General features: G+C 28.4%; 1 protein-coding gene across 1 annotated transcript in view; it reads right to left on the minus strand.

The window, feature by feature from the left end:
* Positions 1 to 23771, minus strand: part of sr (zinc finger domain-containing protein striped) — an 86395-nt gene that overhangs the window by 54503 nt on the left and 8121 nt on the right. The gene's annotated exons all lie outside the window — the stretch shown is intronic.

Here is a 23771-nt window from a genome sequence, read left to right on the forward strand (position 1 = left end):
GACTAAGTATACCTCCCCAGACGGGGGAGGCATATGAAATAACTGGTCGGATGATCGATTTGTACAGGAGCAGTTTGTTTTTTACATTTAGTTTGCTCTTTCTGTTTAATAATGGATATAGACGAGCACGAGTTGTTTTGACTCTTGAAGTTATGTTATTTATATGGGATTTCCATGTTAATTTGGAGTCCAGAGTTAATCCTAAGTATTTGGCTGAATTTTGCCATTCGAGGCTTTTATCGTACATTTTTAATTTAGAGAGATTATTATTAGCATAAGCGTGTTTTTTCCTGCGATTAAACATTACAGCGACGCTTTTGTTGGGATTTGCTGTTATTAGCCACTTATCGAACCACTTTTGAATAGTGTTGAGTTTTTTTTGAAGATGAATTATTGCACGATGGGGGTTTTTATAAGAGCATAAAATGGCGGTATCATCCGCGAATAGGGTAGTAATTACTTTTTTATATGGCTTGGAGGGAAAGTCGCTAGTAAAAATTGTAAATAATAATGGACCCAGAATTGATCCCTGCGGAACGCCTGCCAGAATAGGTCTCGGACTCGATAGATGGTTTTCCAATTTAATTTTAAAGGTTCTATTTTTAAGAAAAGATTCAATTATTTTGACCAGTTCAGATGGAAATTTGTATTTTATAAGTTTAAATAGTATACCATCATGGTATACTTTGTCAAACGCTTTGGCTATATCCGAAAATACTGCTCCTGTTGTCATTTTTTTATTAAAGCCCGACTGGATGTGGTTCACAACTCTATGCAGCTGCTGCGTAGCCGAGTGTTCCGTTCTAAAACCGAACTGTTCATTGGGTAATATTTTATTTTCTATTACATGTTTTAATAATCTACGTTGGATAAGCCTTTCAAATATTTTACTCGCGACGGGTAGGAGGCTTATGGGTCGATAGCTCGCGGGAAGAGTTGGGTCGGTACCGGGTTTTCTCAGAACTATCACATTAGCTTGTTTCCAAACTGTTGGAAAATACAGACAGTTAAATGATGCGTGTATGATATTGAGAAAAAAACTGATAGCGCTAGGAGGAAAGATTTTGAAAGCTTTACTAGGGATGGAATCGTTTCCAGGGGCTTTGCGGTTGGCTAGTGATCGAAGAATATTTTCTAGTTCAATTGACGTTACTGGTTCTATTTGGTTGTGTTTTTTCCTAGAGTAGTTCTAATTTCTTTTTCTATTTTGTTTTTAAAGTCTACATTTATTAAAGATAAGTTAATTGTACATTGATCTTGGAGGCTATCGGCAATAGCTTCTGCTTTATCTTCTAAAGAATAAACTAGCACTTGTGAAGGAGTCATACTTTTTTTTATATGTACTGGATCTCTGCGTAAAATTTTTGACATATTCCAAAGGGAATTGTCTTCAGAGTTTAGGTCGGTAAGTTTATTCTCCCATAGTTCATTATTGTATTCTGAAATTGTAGTTTTTATTTCGGACTGTAAGCGGTTTAATTTTGATTTATCTGACTTATTCTTAGATTGTTGCCATTTCCTACGAATTTGATTTTTAATTTTAATAAGTTCGCGAATATTATTTGGTAAAGAAATATCTTTGTTTGTCTTTCTTTCGAGAGTAACTCGTTCTATCGATTTGCTTATTGAGCAAGTGAGAGTATTAATTTCTTCTTCTATTTCTACCATGTTGTTAAGCTCTTTATGTTCCGGAAGGGTTTGCTCTAAGTAATAAGGGAAGAAATCCCACTGTACTTTCTTTATGTTTCTTCTAATGTTAATATCAAAATTTATTGGAAGGCAAAAAATGACTGGGTTACGATCAGACGCGAGACTATTGTGGACCTCTATATTGCATGTGGGTAAGTTGTTTGTTATGGCAATATCTAAAATATCTGAAACACCCCGTGTTGAATAGTGGGTTGGATCTGTTAGGATTTCTAAGTTTATGTTATTATTACCTTTAGCAAATTTATTTAGCGTTCTACCATTTTTATTAGTCGCCCTGCAATTCCATTCTCTATGTTTGGAGTTAAAGTCCCCTGCAGCAAAAATAGGTTGCGAATAGTTAAATAAATGTTGTAAATCTTCAATGGAATACGCCGGTTTCGGTGGGGTATATACAGAATGAATAATTATGGGCGATCGAGCATCAGCTTTAACTTCTAAAGTTGTAACTTCAAACTTATTAAATGTTTTTGTAAGCGCATCATTATGCTTTATCTCGTTTTTAATGTAAATTGCAGTTCCTCCCCCGGCACCGATTTGCCTGTCCGAGCGATAGGTTTTGTAATTAGCAAAGTTAATTTTTATCGATTGTTTTAGGTGTGTTTCGAAAATAAGAGCTATATACAGAGATCATATTTAATTAACATTCATAGAAAAGTGCAATTGGAATATATTATACTAAATGGTTTAAGATCTTCTGGCTGTTGTCAAGTAGTGTGTTTTTTTGAGAGAGCACATGACACATAGTCTAAGAATATTTTTAATAATTTATGACAAACAAGTTAGGTATAATATTAATAAAATAAAGTATTTAAAATCCAAGATTTTTCTTAAAAACAAATAATCAATAAATAAAATAGTAAAAAATATTTCATAAGAAATATTTCTTAAGATCCTTTGTTCAAATCTTAAAACAAAAAATTGCTAATATATAAATTAATAAAAGCTGAATGATAAACTACATTTAAAATTAGTACTAATATAATTGTGAATTTTATCAAAGAATAAAGAAAAGCTTTATAACTAATATAAAACTATGAGAATGATGAGACCAAGAAAAATACAATATTTTTTATGCAAAAGTACGCTTTACAGAAATGGGTTAAAGAAATGGTTCAGCCTAGGTCTACAAACACAAGTAGTTTTTACGACAGGGATATTTATTATAAAAAATATATAAAATATAACAGATTTTTCTCTTGATGCATCATTTTAAAAACATTCTAAATTCAAATTGGTATGATATATATTTATTATATTTAAGTTTTGAGCATTTGTAATCTGTGTTTTTAAAACTTTCGTAAAGCATAATAATAATAATATTAAAATAGCGTTTCAGAAATATTTTGAATGTTAGAAAAATGGCATTTTTTTATATGTATATATTATATATTGCCCACCCTGTATGTGTATAAATTTAAAAAATCCACTGTAGACATATGGAGAAAGACGGTCGAGTACGATAACATCAATCATTTGAAAGTCTTGCTTCGTCTCATTGCAGTGGGTTTTACGTGGGTCGACTTTGCGCGTGCCCGTACTCTCCCCTTTTGAAAAACACGAGCTTTTGCTTACATTATATTGAAATATATGCGCGTTTCAAAACAAGGCTCGATTATTGTGTCTATAATGAAAAAAAAACGCAATTCACACATTACACTTTATCGCATACAAAGTTGATGTCGGAATTAAGTGTTAATTTATGCATTTTTAACGCGCTGGGTGTGATTAAGAGTTTTGGCGTGAAATATGAGTTTGAATGGCACTCTAGCACCCCTGGCCAGGACAATGCAGACAGGGCGGGCTTCATGGTCTGTGGGCGTCTCGGAGACACGAACTTGGGCCTTTGCACATTATGCTTGCCCAGTTGACAACACGACAACTTGCTACGTCATTCAACACTTGTGCGTGTGCAAGAGGGTTGCTAAACCATCTTAAAAAAATCTTATATCTCATATAATAAAAAAATAATTTGAATATCAGTTAACCGTTGTAGTTCTTTGATATACTAACGAATATCAATGGTCTGCCAGAAAGAAAGAACTATAAACTATCTGTCATAAAAACGTACCGCCGCTCGTCGTCGTCAAGTACAACATTCAACGAAGACTGCCAAATAATTAATGATCGAATCCATTAGATTTAAGATTGCTGATAAAAAGATACATGATTGGAGCTAACCTGGGTGCACTTCACATTCTTTATTAATGACATTAATAAGACAGTTACAAATTTAAGTTTTCTTTTAAATGAAAATGATTTAAATGCTTTCGATCTGTCTTTTTCTATGGATATGGGTTTTTGTCAACTGTCTGCCCTTTATTGTCGGAAAGTGCAATACTGTGTCATTTTTGATTTCGTTCGCCATTTTGTCTAAAGAAACTTCCACTAAAAGACTGAATAATTTTTTCGTCTGCAATAAATTTTCCAAGACGGTCGGTTTTGTTATGAGGTACGCATTTTACTTTGACGATATGTCAGTTATTTGCGTTCTTTATGACACTTTAATTAGCAGTATTCTTGCATTGGGATCTATATTTTAGAATCCCTATAATAACCAAATACTTGCTCTTTATCAAAAAGTTCAGAAAATTTTCTCGAGATACACATATAAAAGGATATTTGATTATTTTTTGCAGAAAGTTGTAAGTCGCTAAGCATTTCTTCAAATCACTAAAGGGCGCTGTTGACAAAATATTCTTTAGGAATTCTAAATTTGGGTTCTGGAATGTCTCACATGTACAATTTTCTAAACAAGCTATTGCTGTTTATATTACACAAAAAAATACATTACACGTTACTATTTTTTAAATTGATATTAGTAGTATATATCACATGTATTTTCAATTTAATTTATTTTAATTTTTAGTTTATGATTATTATTTTTAATATTTATATTTATAGAAAAGAAGAGCGTTTCGTAAAAATTATAGTGATATAGTATTTACCATAAATTCTGGCAAATAATGACCATCAATTTTTATTTATTTTGCTATATAATTTTTATAAGAACTTAAACACTTAAATTTATTAGACAATATCCTAATATGATAAAAAAAATAACAAGCATGATAATGAAATTTTACAAATTCCATCGTTGAAAATCACACGATAAAGTACTAGACATGTTAATTGTTGTCTTGGTGTTGTAATTTATGTTTATGCATTCGCACAGAAGATAACACAAAAATGATAAAATTGGACAAATAATGGAAAATATTATATTTTAGATGTATCTTTATGTACGGATCGCTTCTGAGAAGCGTCAAGAGAAATCACAAAAGGTTGCTTATATTCCTTTTAAGGTAAAATGATACGTTATGTTTTCGACCGGCGGCATATCGATAATTTTACCTGATTATATACAAAGGTGACCGAATGAAAAAAAATCATATTATCTTCAGAATATTTATATCAGTGTAGGTATATGCGAAATAAAAGTAAATAATAAAATAATATTAAGTAAGGATATTTTAAAAATATAATTTTATTATTAGATATTTTAAGAACATAATACATTATTTTTATTGTTTTAGGCTCTAGATTTTAATGTTGCGATTTTCCGCATAAAACTGCTACAAAAAATGTCCAGTGATTCTGTTCAAGTAATTCAAGCCATTCAATTTGGATTTAATAAGCTTTTTAAATATGTAAACATTTCTGATAATTTAATACAAAATATTTTAATGTACTATTTTTAATTAAAAAATGTTTATTTTAATTAAAAAAAATAAAAAAATAGTTTGCTATCACTGCCAAGACAATGGATGGAAATTTTATACAGGATAATGTTTCATTCACATTATCTATACATACGAACGTCACACGGTAAGAAAGCTCGATGGGTCGAATCCGCGAATGTTTACATGCAAAATTTGTGCAAGGCAATGAAAATAATTCTTGTCGCTTTATAGCGCTTCAAAATACATCGGCGATTTTTATTACCCTATATATCATTTTGGATCGATCGAAACCCTCGCCTTTCTCTATGAAACTCAATATCGAAGATTACCTTTATAAAAATAAAACCCCCCAAAAAAAAAACATATAGTTTAATTCTGTTCTTTGTTTTCTGAGAGCCTCACTCAGGCAATTGCTATGATTGATGATCGAAATGTTAAAACCGTGAACGCTTCCTAACAATCTGCACATCATGGATGCATATCCTCTTTGAGTTTGTTGAACACAATGCAAGCGACCATTCATCTTGCAGCATTAGCAGGGCACTGCTGTTAAGCTGAACCACTGTAGGGGTCAGAAGAACAATTCAGGGCGATAGTATCAAGCACAGTTGAATGGATATGTATGCGTTATATACAATTTTTTTTAAATTTACAACTAGAATATGCCTGCCATTCTGCGATGACTTATGAAGAATATTATACTATGCTACTAATGCCATTATATTGAAACAAAGACTTAAGTCATATGTGTCTTTTGTGAATTTTATGATGACGACACAGGATATACATATATCAGCACAACTCAGACTTATATTTTTCAGTCTTAGTCAGTGACTACTGTCGTGGTTTATGCTCATAAATATTTTGTATTCATTAAATTTTATGTAGAGAAAGCAACTTCACAAATATAAGTCTAGTCAAATTTATGTGAAAGTTCAGAAAAAAAACAAACTTTTAAAATTTTAAATTGTGGGTTTGTCTATTTAAGTTAAGGTTAAGCATATAAATTTATCAAAAAATAGTAATAATTCGATATTTTATATTTATTTGGTTCTTTTAACATGCAAAATTATCAAAAGTTCATCAACTTAGCAGGAAGTATGATTTGAATATTTTGTATATCAGAATGGTGGTAACAAAGTCGCACTATTAAATCTCTTTTTTAATTAATGAGAGTTGGTCAATTTACTTTCGATACCATGAATGTAAAAGCTAGCTTAAAAATATGATTGTTACTTTAAAGCGGGAATATTTGTTGAGGTAATAAAAATTGAGCAAAAATAGTATTCCAATTTAAAATCCCCGATAAGAAGGCATCTGAATCACACACATGATATACATATAAAAAATTAAAAAATGTATATTAAAATAAGATTTACACTTAATTCCGTAAATATTCTATAAAATAAACGGATAACTTAAATCTTATATAGATTTGCAGGTCTTCAAGTAATAAGCCGGTTTTTATTTTGTCAGAAAGGAGAAAAGTTTTTTTAACATTCGCTAACTCACGAGAATAAAAGTATATTAAGGTAATGATTCATTGATTATGCTAATGTTTTTGATTATGTCAATACTGCTTTTTTACAAGGATATGTCTCGTTAAAAGTACTTGTCTTTCTACAAGAGTACTTTATGTAGCAAAACGTATTTTTTACAACGACATCTATAAATTAATTGAATAAAATAGACAATCGAATAAATCTCGATCGAAGACAACAAAGTTATTGTTTGTATTCGATATACGAGATTGCACTACAGTCGAGCGTGGAACGCAGCTAATGAAGGTAATGCGTGATTTGCATTATTCATCGTGAGAGCGCCCTTATTCTTCGACAAATTACAATAGTTAATTCGTTCTGTGTGGGCACACAATCCATTACACGGTTGACATCGGCAAGACATTTGACTGGATTGGTAATTGAACGTTTTGTCGTTGGGGGCACACAGGTGCGGCGGGCAGGTCATCGGCAGGTACAACAGAAGCGGAAGTCAACGTAGGCAGCTCCGAGTTTGTATGTAAATACTCAATCAGATGTCAAAATTGGTACACTAAGTTATTGCTTATTCATTTTATGTGAAACGTCATGGGGTGAGTACATATAATAATTGTAAACAAGAAGTAACTCACGATTATAATTAATAATTAAAAATATGATTCAAGAGTATATGAGTACATGATTTTAATTTGGTCTTATCTTTAATTTGGTAATGAGAGTACTACATTAATAAGTATTCAGATAAGAAGAAACCGGTTATCGTAAAAATTGACAGATTGCAAAAATGTAAGGGGGCTTTCCATAGAGTTACGCTATAAATCTATCTGCCATCGAACTTAAATCTCGTTTTATCAATAAATAAAAATATTAAATACATATAAAAATGTAAAGTAGCAACAAATGGTATTGACAATTTTCTCTACAATTCAGGTTTGCATATGGGGACCTGTTTTTTTTTTTGACTCAACGCTTTGTAATCAATCGAAGTGATAATTGTTTTTAACCATCATCTAGATTTATGTTTATCAATAATATAAAGATATCTAAAATAATATATTGTAATATTAAAAATTCATATTATATATTAAATATTTTTGTGAAAATAAGAATTCTCTTTTCTCGAGAAATAAAAAAAACTACAGAAAAAGTAGAAAGCCTAATCATATTGAATTGTAAAAACCATAATCTTTTTGTAAATGTTAAAATTTGGTAATTTTTTTATTTATATGTTTTATTTATCATATTAAATCGTTATTGTTTAAAATTATTTTAAAAGGTTATGTTTTAAGCAATGAATTATAATAAATAAATATTTGTTTATATTTAAATAATGGATATTTAATAATATTTAAAATTATACTATAATATTTTAAGCATAACTAATTGAATAATTAAAAACAAGTTTTGAAAGCTTTTACTGTGGAATAATAATAATAAATCATTATTATATTGTATAATAAAAGCTGATTTTAATACATATTTTTTATAAATATTAAATTATGATTTTCTATGTTTAATTGTTATTTATAAAAAAATACAATTAAAACATATAGACAAAAAATAAGCTTGTTTTTAATGAAATATATTAATTACATAGTTTATGTATATAAAATTATACTTTAAAGTAAATATCTACAATTATATAAATAAAAAAAAATATTATAGAAACACATAAATGTACATTTATACATCTCTATCATTTGACTAATCCTCCCATATAGCCGTGTCCAATCTAACGTGTTGCCTTAAACGGCAACTCTCTTCTTAGTCTCCCATAGAAGACAACTCAGATTATCGGCTACGGTGTAAAGTTTTTTTATTGTGTAAATACATTGTTGCAACCAGTTTCTAAATAATAAAAATAAATAAATAATCAAATATGAACCTGTTCCCATCATCTCAGCATCGGACCTCACATGTCCATATAAAGACATAATTATGCTTCTTTGATTTATGCTAACCAGATTGTGAACGCAAATTACGACCGCTTGGAAATTAATGACCGTCTCATTGTTCTCCATCGCGCCGTCGATTAAATGCTCAGTCATTAAGGCAAATAAAGGAAATAATAAAAACAGTTTCGGTCATTTTGTTCGTCTTCGATTGGCGCCACGTCAGTGCGTATGAGCATTGAAAAAAAATACATTATATTTCCCACGCGTTTCCCACAGAACCGAACCAGAAACTTTCACCGTATGGTGTTAAAATATATCGATACAAATAAAATCGATACGAAGTTAGTTATTCTCAAAAGAAAATTAAACATTAAATAAAATAAACACTCTCTGTACTTTGAGAAATAATGGAAAGATTGAAATATTTTTTCATGTGTGCAAAATTAATTTTTATTAATTTAATTTAATTTAATTTTTAATAAGTAAATTAATATTAAAAATTAAATAAAAATTATTAAACTAAATTCAAGTCATATCTGATCCATTCGTGTTAAGCTAATTATATCTATGTATATAATTTTATTGCTCAAAATGTTTAGCAAAATTAAAGGGATCAAATAATATGTGAAAGGTCCATCCAGCTGCAATGGTTATTCGAACGATAATTTCAAACTGTGAAATAGCAGCGCATTTTGTCTATAGGCATAATAACAAAAAGAGAATACTCAATACCAAAGTAACAATGATGCTAACATACACGCTATTCAAACATCCACCCGTAAAACCGCTCGTAATCATTTTTGCGTGAAAGATACAATCAGTGTTAAAACTGCTATTAAAATCTATCCATTGCATTAATGACCTTCGAAATCGTTTGAACTCGAGTTTCACTTGTTCAAAGCATAACATATTTCGTAGGTAAGATATGCAAGCGATGCAATTGACCAACCAACGTCTGCATCTATGATTCGTGATAGACGTTTTGAATCAAAAGTATAAAAGATCTGATATGTTGTCACATCCGCAAAGGATCAAGCTATTCGAGATGATCACATGATTCGAGACAATTAACCAATTTTATACGGCAGACAACCAGACCAAGACCAAGAACAAACAAAAACAATAAGCACAAGAGACTTCAGCGGATTATCCAGAAAACATTCCTTCTGCACCAGCTGCTCTACCAACGTTCAGTTTATAAAATACAACACTATTTTGCTCTGATAAATTGTATTTAGTAATAAACTGTTACCAGATTTATCCAGCATTTATTTTAGCTTCAAAGTCACACCCCTTTGGCCTCAAACCCCGAAAATTATAACTGTTAAATAAAAATATAATTAGATATAGACTAATTATATATATTTCAGTTATGCTTTTTAAATTTTAAATAAGTAATTTAGATTTATTATGGATTTATTTTGTGTACACCTAGCATGATATAAGTTATATAAGTCAATCAATATCGAAAAATGTAGGTTTAAATTTTACAAGATTAAGAATTAGTGATTATTATTTAATTTTATTTCAAGTAAATCATCACAAATGATTTTTTTCTAGATTTAATTAGTTTTGCGTATGTATAATATACTTCATATGAACCATAGTGTTATTAAATTTCTATTGTGTCTATGTGATCAGAATTAGTGATTATTAATTATACTTTTAATTCTAATAGATCATCACGGATTAGGTTTTTCTAAATTTAACTAGTCTTGTAAATAAAAGCATTTAACCATAACATTATTTTATTGTAATCTGCATTATTAATTTATCTTTATTAAAATATGATGTATCATTACTCATTTAGTGATTATTAATTATGTTTATATTGTATCGCATTAGATATAATATTCATAAGATACTAGGCGTCAGTACCTCACTATCGTGAGGTACCGAAGCTAGCAAGTGTATGAATACCGGACTCTCAACTTTTTAGGTTTTAAATATTATTTTTGCTTCGTTCTGATTTTAAAAAATATATTTTAAAATTTAATAGTTTAAATAAGACATTAATATTTAGGATTTTCAATGACAGTCAAATAGTTCAATCTATAAGAAACTACTTAACAAATTTCAATTCATTTGAAAATAGGTTTACAACTGGACAAAATATTTCCAGAAGAAAAGATTTTAAATTATTAAACGTTAGATTTGACACTTAGATATATAATAATAAATCTAAATATTGTATATCATTTATGAATAGGTAATTAAACTTGGAAAATTAAAAATTGTACAGTGAAATCGCAATATGGCGAAGTTCACGGAACCAATGAATAAATACTGAATATTCGATGTATTGAATGTAAGGAAGATGATATATTTTTATTTTATTTTTAATTACCATATTACTACAGTATAATATCATGTCATATATAAACAGAAAATTTTCTATGAATTATTAAATATTAGTCTTTTTAACAGTCAATAATTCTAAGATCAAAGGACAACAATTTCTACAATAATCGTTTAATTTAAATGAAAAAATATGCGGTTATTGTTAAAGAAATATTTTTTAGTACGTGTAAAATTAATTAAAACAGCTAAATTATACTCTTTTTGCCTTATTTTTAATAACTATCTAATTATATAAATGTGTCACCTTCTGCATTTAAAAAAAAATTTTGATAAAAATAGCACTAGTTTTGTTATTTGACTATTAATTAAACATAGATTTATAATCTGAAGAATATAGAGATGGCAACGTTTTTTTAATATGACCTTTGTTTTTATAAAGAAAAATGATTTGAATCGAAACACAATGAAATCAATTATCTACCACAATTTAAAATTTACAGTTAAATTCATTAGTAATACCATTATGCAAGATGAAGATGTTTGGTTTCTTTCAACGCCAGATGAAATATGAGGATCGCGTTCCGAGGCACGCGCGCCCCCACGTTTGACAGCCGCTGAACGCGCACAATGGAGGCATAATTGGGCAAACCGAAGATATATTGATTTAAGTAAAATGTTCATTATTGTTGAAGGGCTTATTGAAGTTATACTAGCATTTACACCCACGACGTTACCATATTAGATTTTATTTCATATGTGCCCGAGTCGAAAATTTCCAAACCACACGCACGTGAATATAAATCTCTCTGCGGCGATTAACTGGAAAATATACGAATGAGTTTACTTTTAGATGAATTTTCCCGTGTAATATTCAATTTTGATGCTAAGAACATAAATCAACGGATGATGGTTACACCAAGTGTATTTTTTATTATCGATGAATAAACGATTTATACTGCCATAAATAATAATTCATATATAGTTATATTCCTGAAATTATTAATTTAATTAATAGAATATATTCTTTACAATTAAAAAAAATAATATTTTTGGTACTAGCTTTCTGTATAAATCTCTCTAACACTGAAAGCACAATATTAATAGTCATTGGTAATTATTGAAAATGCAAAACTATAAAATAAACGTCAATGAGCAACAGCAATAATAGTATAAATATTTTACATGTAAAAAAAGATTTTATACAACTCAAATTACTGGAAAATTAAATTTGATTAATTTTTACATATTTTATATTTTTGAGTCTCATGAGTCCTCAAAATCTCTACTATAAAGCGACTCAATTTGAATTAAACTTTTGATACATAAAATATATTTATTTTATCTTCAACACATGAAAACGTCATTGTAGAGTATCGCAACTCTTGTAGATAGCATCTCAGTATACATGCAATAATGTGTAAGACTTATAGACGCCGCAATTGCGCGCAAGCCATCCTAATCGAATTAATGGTCATATTCTACAATCCGAGACGTCTGGTGCGAGTGCCTCAGACAGTCTCGGATCTTAACAGGCGAATCCAGTAAATGAGACGTAAGTGCGATATCCTTTCTTCGGGCCCAACACGGCATCCTGCCATTACCCGTTTGGCCCCAATAAAAACGGGCGTGAAGGAATTCCAAGGCGCCTTGACAACAATTCACCTTTTACTCCATTAAAAAAATAGTAAAATATATAATTGATAAATTGTGATTGTATATCATAATCGTACAAATTGATACAAGGAAGACTTTCGAATATATGGATAAGTCATTCATAAGTAAAACGCAGTTGAAACTGCGTTCGACACTCAATGGCAATTACGAGGAAAACTTAAGAAATAAAAGTATATTTCTCATATAATTGGCAACATTGCTGTTACCGATAGATTCGTGACATAATTTATCAAGTCTTAGTTGTGCTTTCAGTGTGTGATTTAAAACTTATATCAAGACCAGAAAAGAACCTAAAAGATGTCAATTCTTTTAACCCGACTAGTCTTTTGCCTATTTTATCAAAAATGTTTCTGCTATGTAAAATAAATCCAATACTGCAGAAACGAGAGATAATCCCAAGCCATCAAATCGGCTTTCTGTAAGAGCACGGCACAACTGAACAAATACACCGAGTAAAAATCGAGATAAAAATCTACAAGAGAGTAAATATTGCTCAGCTGTTATCCTGAATATAAGTCAGGCTATTGATAAATTGTGGCATATAAGATTAAAATATAATACCAAAATGGCATTACCTCACCATGTAAATAAAATCATAAAGTCATATTGTAACGATAGATCTTTTAAAGTAAAATATCAAGATGAATCCTCCGTCTGTTTTATAAAATCTAGAGTACTTACTTTCTGAATAAATATCTCTAACACTTAAAGCACAACAGTAATCATTGGTAGTTATTGAAAATGCAGTGCTCTAAAATTAAATGTCGCTCAGTGACAGAAATAAGGATATAAATATTTTACATGACAAAAAAAAATTTATACAACTTGAGTTACTGAAAAATTAAATTTTATTAATTTTACCACTATTCATATTAGCCAATTATGTTCTGATATTTTTAAACATAAAATTAGTGTACTAGGACTAGTACTGTATTATATAGAGCAGACTTGCTAATTATAAACAGGACTACCTGTGTAACCTTTGCTGATGACACAGTTATTATGGCTTCTCGTGAGAGCCCGGTTACATCGTCTACTTATCTCCAAGAAAATTAAAAAAATATAAAAATGGCTGCCTATTTGGAGAATAAAGACATTGAAAAAAAATAAAGAATAAAAAAAAAAAAAAAAGAATAAAGACATTTAAAAAAGAGTCCAGTTACATCGTCTACTTATCTCCAAGAAAATTTAAAAAATATATAAAAATGCCTGCCTATTTGAAGAATAAAGACATTTTCCATGTTAAAGAAAATATGCCATCCCGTCAGATTAAATAACGCAATTATTCCACAATCGGAAGGTGCAAAGTATTTGGGGGTGCACGTCGATAGGAAAAAAGAAACAGATAGGACTCGGTATAAGAAAATATTACTGGCTAATGTGCAAAACCTCACAACTGATGATTGTTAAGGAAAAAGTTGAAACATACGATAATATACAGAAAATAATCTTTATAAATAATTAATAGTAATAATAAGATTTTTAATGATTTTATTTTGGCTTTAAATCTACAAATAAATTATTTCTTTTAAGTTCCACTACAATATTTATTTTTCTGTGGTTCTAATTCTATAAAATCCCTATAGTTAAATTATTATTAAAGACATTGAATAAACAACAATGACTGGTATATGTTATTGCTCGAAAATAAAATAAATTGGTTTGGAAAGATTTAATCTGCTGTTTGCTATCTAAAACTTCAAAATGCCATATTTTTATCAATTTAAAATTTTAAAGAGTTTATCGTTATTTGTGCTACATTTTTCATCTAAAATTAAAGTAAAAAAGTTCACTTCTACGGTAAGAATTTTAAAAGATCCTAATTTTGAACTATACTTATCGCAATATCGTAGTATTTCATTACATATATTTCTTGCAGAAAATCCCTAACAAAAGGATCAAATCAAATGCCGTCAATTACAAACGAGCTTGTTTAAATTGCTCGATTTCACACTCGTCGAGTTAATGATGATACTTTTCTGGCGTAGATTATACCGACCGCCTTGGCAATTGTGCACGTTCTCTTCAAGCTCAGATAAATATGATTTTCGCATTTTATTTTATATATGTACTTTGTGAATATGTTGCAGACTCGGCGCATTATGGCATAATGTTATCTGTTGAGGAATATGATATAAAGCAATTTTCATATCAAATCTGTCCGTCTGTCTAAATAGATGTCGGAGGCGTTAACCACACGAGATGCCGACGTTGTTAACGCCCATTGATTAACCCGCCTAATCACCTCTCGTTTGCCTCAACAAGAACAATATATTTATTATAATAACACAACAAGTGGTAATGCGTGTTTCTTCGTGTGTAATCGTCTCTTTAATGTCTTTAAACACGGCCTAATAGCTGTATATATTAATATTATCACATCTCGATAACATACAGTAAGTTCGTATTATTTATATAATACATTTAGATATATGGAAAATATAAATATACATATATTTCATTGTGTAATATTTTTTATATTATTTATGACTGTGTATTAAATAATATTTTATTTTTATAACAAATATTTGTTAAGAAGTTTTTTTATGTAAATTATTGTTTCAATCTCTAATGGCGAGAGCGGCTCAAAGGGGCGTGTCTATATAAAAACAAATTAGAAAATTGTTGAGGATTTAATTTTACAAGAGGCGTTGAATTCGCAAGGGACGCCCCGAATTATATTTAATACATTCAAATACACGTTATAAATTTAGTCTGCGCTTAAATTTTATAAAGCAGTTATTATGGTTGGATTTAAATATTTTATTCGGTTGTTTTAGTATTTGTGATACTTTTTAATAATATATAAAAATATATATTATACGAAAATATACTGCTGACTACTGTGAATAATAACAGTTATAATTGGACCCAAATATCTTTGTTTTATCAAATACATATAAGAGTTGAAGTAGCTCATTTTAAAGAATTTTCAAAACCCAATATGTACGACCTAGATTTTAATTATTCATCACAATAATAATCAATGATATTAATCTTTTATTATTATTTTATTTAAAAAAAAAAATATTATATATTTTTGTGCCGATAAAAATAAATATAAATATTAACTGAAGGAGGCATAGTAAAATGCCAACTTGCAGAGGGTTTCTATTTGATTTGAAAACTATATACTATATAACCAGAAAAAATGTCTGAGCAGTAAAAATAATTGAGGATTACATTTATGACTAACTGACGATACATCAATAAGTATTGTTTAAAAATGTGTTAAAAGTTGAATCTGCTAGAAGGGTTTAAATAACACACAAAAAAACAAGTTTTTTACAAGAACCTGAATATAAACATTCAGTTTTTTTCTATCAAAACTGAGTTCAGTGACTAAGCATAAAAAATATGCTTCAATAAGTGTGACATCTACAGTTAAATATCATATTATTGTATATGAAAAATATTCTCAATCACCACGTGATTATGTCATCTTTTTAGAAAATACAACTATTATACTTTTTTAAATTTGTGATTTTTTATTTACAATAGACACTAAAGTATTTTTAATAAAGCGTTACAGTAAAAACAGCAATATACTCAAATTTTTGGGTAGTTTTAAGCAGACGCAGTTTTAATAGATACGCGTTTACGATTTAAAATGTCTTAAATTTTTATCTTTATCAGATGGTGCCTTAAAATTAGTTTTAACAGCACGATAGACCAGTGGTATAGTCGATGACTAATACCTGAAAGACTTGGGTTTGAATCCTATATGAGGCTTTGTATTTTTTTAATTATATCGTATCTAGGAGATCGGTATTAGTGATTATTATATAATTATAACTACTACCACAGATTAGATTTGTCTCCATTTTCCTAATCTTACGGATGAATATGGTGATGATCAATTCAAATAAAACAAGATCGCACGTATTAGGCTTAAAATATCGTATAAAATATATTAAGTTAATTCATCGCATAAAACATAAATAAAAATATGCCTAAAATGGTAAACTTTTTCCTATATTAGTTAATTTGGATATTATGGCTTTTAATATAAATAATCTGCAGTTTTAATATTGATTTAAAATCATTATATTTTCGTTAAAATATATGCAGATTGTGCAACTCCCTTGATTATGTTTAATTCGAAAATTTTCAAGATTTTTCTCTACAAATGGTTGAGATTTATTTAAATAATTTCACACGTTATAAATGAACTTCTAAAAGCAATATTAAGCATTTTAACTTAAAATTTCTAACTTGATAAAATAAAAATAAAAAATGTATAGATACATTGCGTTCATCTTAAAAAAATATACTTTATTTTTATACAATTGTATTATTATTTTATTTTGTATTAGGATTTTATTTTTGTTTAAATCGAAATATATATATTTATACTTCATTTTAAAATACATTGCTTTGACTAAAACACGTTTATACTAATTTTGTTTTTAATTGGATTTTACTAATGATAATGATTACAAATACTAGAAGCATTAAACACAACATTTCACTAAAAATATATAAAATAATTAGGAAATATCTTAGCCAAGCACTTGAGATATGTATTGAGAAATTTATCATTATATCAGTTGAAATTAAAAAAAAATTGGACAATCTGCGGCCTAAAATTGCTGCTTATCCATGAACTATTATTAAATTCAATCTATTTATATTATGTATTATACACAATAAAAAAAAAAAATTCAACTAAAAAAACAAGTCTCCGTACAAAAATAATATATACACATTTAGAATTTGCATGTAATTTCACATATGAAAATAATTTTGAGCAGTGATCAAAAAAAAATGTATTGAAATTTAGGAACTGTTTATGAACTAATCAAGACAGAGATTAGCTTAATCACAAAATTAAATATGTATCAATAATGCACTAATAGGATAATTTTGTAATGCTTTGGCTATGTGAAAATTTCACTTTAATTAGACAATGAAAAGAGTATATATAGGCATTGAAGAGTGCGAGTGTGGTATAACAATCAGAAACCAAAATATGCAACTTTTTTGATTTTAGTGAAGCAAGTTTCAAATAATTCGGGACTGTCCCAATTATGTAAACAAAGAGCTGTTTGACTTATTCAAAGCTTCAATATACAGATTTATTACTTATGTAAAAAATTTAATATTTAAGGAATATTTGGAGTTCTGAAAATATTACCAAAGCATTTTATAATGGAATTGATTTTGAAACACAACTTTAATAAATGTATGGCCATCTATTTATTTTTGCAGCAGTTTATTTAACCATTAAACGAACAATCAAAACGTTGCTGTGACGTGAAACTTTGAGGAAATGGCAGTAAAAAGATCAATTGCTTACTAGTCTTATATCTTTACTTTTCAAATATCCCTTGTGCTACAATACGTTACACATAAACTTGCTAACAAAATTGTTATAATGACAACGCCGCACACTTCCCCATAAACATAGTCTAGCTCTGGCGCATAAAACAGAATTTATCCACCATCAATTCACAACTATGACTCCCAATCGCCTATATATCATACAATGCACATTGTTAATACAACAGTTTTACAAGGCGGGTCCGCCAAAGAACCGCTACCTGTCTTGTCGTTCAATTCCTAAGCGCCGTTCATGCGGGCTCGCGGCATTGTGTCTATTTATTTTATCTGCTGCATCATCTGGACGCCGTAATTACGGCCTCGCTGTGTAATGAAATTACAGTCCCGTATTTATTCAGGCCCGAGCGCGAAACGTCCGATGATTAATTTTGGGGGCAGGGCCGGCCTCGCGAAATGGGCCTTGTAATTGCCACCGTCTTACACGGAAAAGGATCATTCGCAATGCCGCTTGCTGCGATTTATTTCTCACTCGATTAGTTCACGAGCGAAAGGTGGTGTTTTAGAATTGAATTATTATGAAAGAATCCGTGGAAAATTAATAATATAGGAAAATTAATGTGTGTGATGTAATCGCTGATGAGGCCTATGTAACTGATTTCGTATTATGTCTGAATGAAAGGATGTGGGTGAACCATTGACAATGTTAAATATAAACAATAGGTATAAAACGTAATAGCAATTTATATACTTAATTATTGTTTGAAATATACAGGATGTTACTAAATTGAAATAAAATATATTTAAAGGTTTGCCTGAAAATAAAATGATTTTTTCGTTATATATTTAAAAATATATTTTCAGTGAATTTGAAGTATTAAATTTTACTGTTTGTAGCAGTATGCGAAACTATAGATTTAAGATAGTGAAAAATTATTATACCAACTTTTTATAATCGGTCTACCTTCTTACTCTTTCTAAAAAGTAAAGGTCACGGTTTCATCGCGAAATTGCTAATCTGATATGAAATATTATACATCTGGCGCAGCTTCTTCAGATGGCCGATACGGCCGGTTATAATTACACGGTGCATTGGAGACGGCCGCCGTATCCGTCGAGTGATTGCCAATTATTTTGTCGTACAAATTGGCCAATATATTTATCCATTTCAGCTCGCCGCCGGGGTGAATCGGGAGTGGAGTCGTCCTTTTTTCGCCGCATACCTCGCGGTGGATACTCCCAAGGTCGGGGCATGATTGGTTGATTAATGGGTCAGTCGAGAACCAGACTGGGACCGTATGACTTATGGCCGATGTCCACGAACAGGCCGCTACTGATATGCTATATAAATTATATATATTTAAAAAAATGGACTAACTTATTAAAATAATAAAGAAAAAATGCAATATTGTATTTGCATATCTAATTATTTAATCACAAGATTGTTCTTTTAATGTATTATTGATAATTGCAAATTAAATGCGATTTTTAGTCGGCTTATTTCATACGTGCTTAAAATGGCTTTGTCAATCTTTGTCTATGCTAAGTGCGAGGTTCGTTAAAAAATCTGTTACTTGTGCGAAGTGAAGTGCTCAAGTTAATCGTTAGCTTATTTTTGGTGATGTAATAAACGGAAAAATACTGTGAATTCAAAACAGGAAAAGGATCACGTTCACAATGAATGAAAGTGTGGAAGACTTATGGTTATCATTGATAAACTCATTAAATAATCGTTTTGATAGATTATGAACTTTATTTACAATTTATAGTAATCAAAACTGTTTTAAATGATTACATGTAGAATGAAGTTTCAAATGTTCGTTATTTTTAACTATTCACATATAGAATATATGATAAAATTTTATAAATATAAAGCTTAAACTATATACAGTTTGAATCATTACACATTAATTCTATGTATTTAATAAAACAATAAAAGTAACGAGACTATATATTTTATTTTATTAAGTAGTTAAATCAGAACGAATATTAATTTTAATTAAGCCTGCTCTTGAAAAGACTATCTAAATTCACAAAAAAATATGCATAATAAATTATTTAAAGTAAAATTTGATAAAATGAATAAAAACAAAGATACAAAGTTTAATACCAATCATTGAAAAAGTCTACAGCTGCACAATATTAACTCGGAAATATTATTAATTTCTAGAATTTCGGCACTTACAATTTTTTTTTATTATTTAATATTTTATTTGTCAGATATTAGTTGGTATGACAAATAAATATAAATAAAAATAAAGATAAGATCACAAAGATTTATATAAAGATACGAATAATTAGACAAATATTAAATTACCGAATAGTTAAAAAACGAGCCATTATATTTGGTTTAAGAGTATTAGGGTTAGTCTTTAATGATGACTAGGTTAAAAATAAATAAATAGCTGCCCTCAAAATATTACCAATCTCATGATTATATGAACTAGAAATATTTTATGAACTTTGAATATCACTTGATATAATAATTTATATCATAGTCCGAAAATTCTGATTAGGATACTGATTTTAACGATGAATGATTTAAGGCACTATTATTTTTTATCAACACTTAGTAAAACCATTGACTGTTTTATCTTTAAAACATAACTTCAAAATCTAAATAGCAAAATTTAAAATTCACATTACATTAAAAATGTTAACATTGATTTTTAAATGGAAAATGAGCTTTTTATATATTTCTAGATTAAGGAAAATGAGTTTTAAAAGAGCTTTTTTATTGTTTCTCTTTTTATTTGCTTAAAAAATATTATATACATATATTATTATTATAATTAACAAAAAATTTTGCTACAATAATAAAAATCTACTATATTTTGATATACATATTTACATGAGATATCTGCATGAGCTTTCAATACTGGATTTTAATACATACAAATCAGTAATGATTTAAAAGAAAATAATTATTTAAGATTAAATACTGTTTTGTATAACAATCATCTTAATAAAAACTTTATGTATGACATAAAAATATACGTTTTACCATTTTTGTACTGCATTTTTGCTTATCTTTTAAGTTAGTTTATGATTTATTTTAACTGTCCATTAAATATAAATACATAGAATATTTTTTATGATTATTCAAAATATTACTTATTAATTCTTTCAGTATAAAAAGCTCTGATTCCTTAAAACCTAATTTTAAGTTTATCTCAATCAAAATTGTTTCGCCATAAAAATAGCCAAACAAATATTTTATTTATTGCTCTCTAATTATTGTATGTGAACAAAAAAAGCTACTCCTATCAGATATATTATTTTTACTAATATTTAATTTTATTTAACATATATGTGCTTAATTTATATTAATTCACTATATAAAAATAATTATGTATCAGTATTATATGTATGTATATATATATAATATAAAAGATACATCAAATTTTAAAATTTATATCTGCTGTGCAAACTTCTGCGCCCCATATAAATATTTGATCATTATCAACAGATACATGTATCAATATTTTAAATAAAAGGCGACGATTTAACTGATTATTTATAATAAACAAAGTATGCATATATGTGTATAATAACAACACCAGCATACTTATTAATAGAAAAAGTCATTCTCATCAAAGCATTGCGGATATTTTAGAAATGCATTGAAATTCTTTGAACGACTTCCGTTAGTAGTCATATGTAAAAATAAAGTGGGTAAATCTGTCTGATTTAATTAACCGCATCTCGAATGATTAACAGTTGGGTTTTTTGTGGTTTATGGCTCAGCGTAAACAGATCCGATTGATAAGGCGTTTTTATTGTGCGGTAAAAGCGCGACATGATGATCTGCCCTGATTAGGCGTTTTAAAAATTATATAATCACATAGCGGAAAATAACTTTCTACACAAACGTGTACCTCACTTGTGCTTGTATAATGAATTATTTTCTGTGGTGAATATTTCCCAAACGTATCAAAATATTGCTATTTACAAATTAATTAACAATCTAATTCACATGTACAATAAAATTGTATAGTCAGAACTCTAAATATTCACTATAATTTTTTTGTTGTAAAAAACATAATTATATTTTAAGCATATATTTTCATGCATTTGACATAAGGGATTGGAATATGCATATGTTAAGAAGCAATATCAGACCATTTTAGATTATTTATAATTAATAAAGAAATATTTAACAAATAAACAGCTGTAAGAAAAGCATGATAATAACGAGTAATGCAGACTTAATTCAATTTATTATTTAAACACAGACGAACCACAAATCACATGAAATTGTTTTTTTAACCATCTCGATTGTTTTTAATTAAACAATCGTTGAAAAACTATGCACAATTTGATACGTTGCTAAACGTATTACATTTTTTGTGTTTTTATTTCGCAAAAATAAATTTAGTATTTGTTGAAGTGAACCATTCAATTTTAATTAACGATGAATCGATATTGTTTTCCATAACTTATTTGAAAAATCGTTAGCAATTTGTTCATTATGATTAGTACTACTCAAAAGAATACTTAACACGATGTCTATAGTGTCGCAAGGAGCAACTCTTGGTCCACTACACTTTTTTTTGGATTTATAACATAAATACAGCATTTGATTTATCATAATTGTTTATTATATGCTGAATGTAAAAGTATTCAGATCTATTAAAGGGAAAAAATTACAAACGATCTTGGTATATTATTAAATGATACTTCGAAATTTAATATATAACATGATGACCTATATCATGTATAAAGATGAAATACCGGTATCATATTATGATACTAAAAACGTATGTAAGATGTATTTAAAAAAATATGAAAATTTTTCTTTAAAATATTAAAGCAAATTTAAGTTAAATGGGACATCATGCATTGTCTTTTTATAGTTGTTGAATCGCGAAACACGTTCGTGCGTTTTAATGATGCACACTGTTTCGATTTTCACAAAAGCAAACACATTCAAATATAGTATAAAATATTTGCGGAGATATATCAGAAAGTTAAAGAGATTTCATTTTGGTTATCATATTAATGTTTCATATTTAATATAGTTATAAACTATTAAGATTGTATATATTTATATATAAAAGGCAGGCTTTTTGGTTTTTTTTGGCCGCATTACCCGATAAAAAATTGTCAATGGATACATATAGAGTTTTGTTTTGATCGAATTACTATCAAAGAAGTGAAAACACTTGTCCTTAAGTAAAATGATGGAAGTCAGTTTTTTAGTGATATTAAATTTGTTGTAAATTCTTTTAAATAAATTGCTATTTTTTGTGTAACATCAGTGTTAATATTCTTTGTAAGTTTTTAGAACAGATTATTTATGATACGATCAAAACATAAATAAATTCATCGTCAGTTAAAGGCTTTTGCTACTACAAAACTTGCCTTTAATGAATAAAAAGACATTTTTAGAAATAACTGTCGTTGAGATTCCAAATCATAAGTTTTGTGTTTAGGAACATATATTGCATTTAAAAATTGCAAGACAAAATATAGTCGCCAGACTTTTTTTATAAACCAGTTTTATTAGGAGTTAAAGTAGAAGCCATGTTGAAAAATAATAAAAAATATTAAATTGTGTTTTATGGCCTGCGGGTTGGACACTACTGGTATAAAATATTGTTCTCATTAGCGATAAGCTGTTAATAAATAATTTAATAAATAAGTATATACATATATTATGATATATTAATATTTATACCATATATATATATATATATATATATATATATATATATATATATATATATATA

Source organism: Plectrocnemia conspersa, unplaced genomic scaffold, assembly GCF_051122295.1.
Source record: "Plectrocnemia conspersa isolate PC_06_02 unplaced genomic scaffold, ASM5112229v1 ptg000012l, whole genome shotgun sequence".
Lineage (NCBI taxonomy): Eukaryota > Metazoa > Arthropoda > Insecta > Trichoptera > Polycentropodidae > Plectrocnemia > Plectrocnemia conspersa.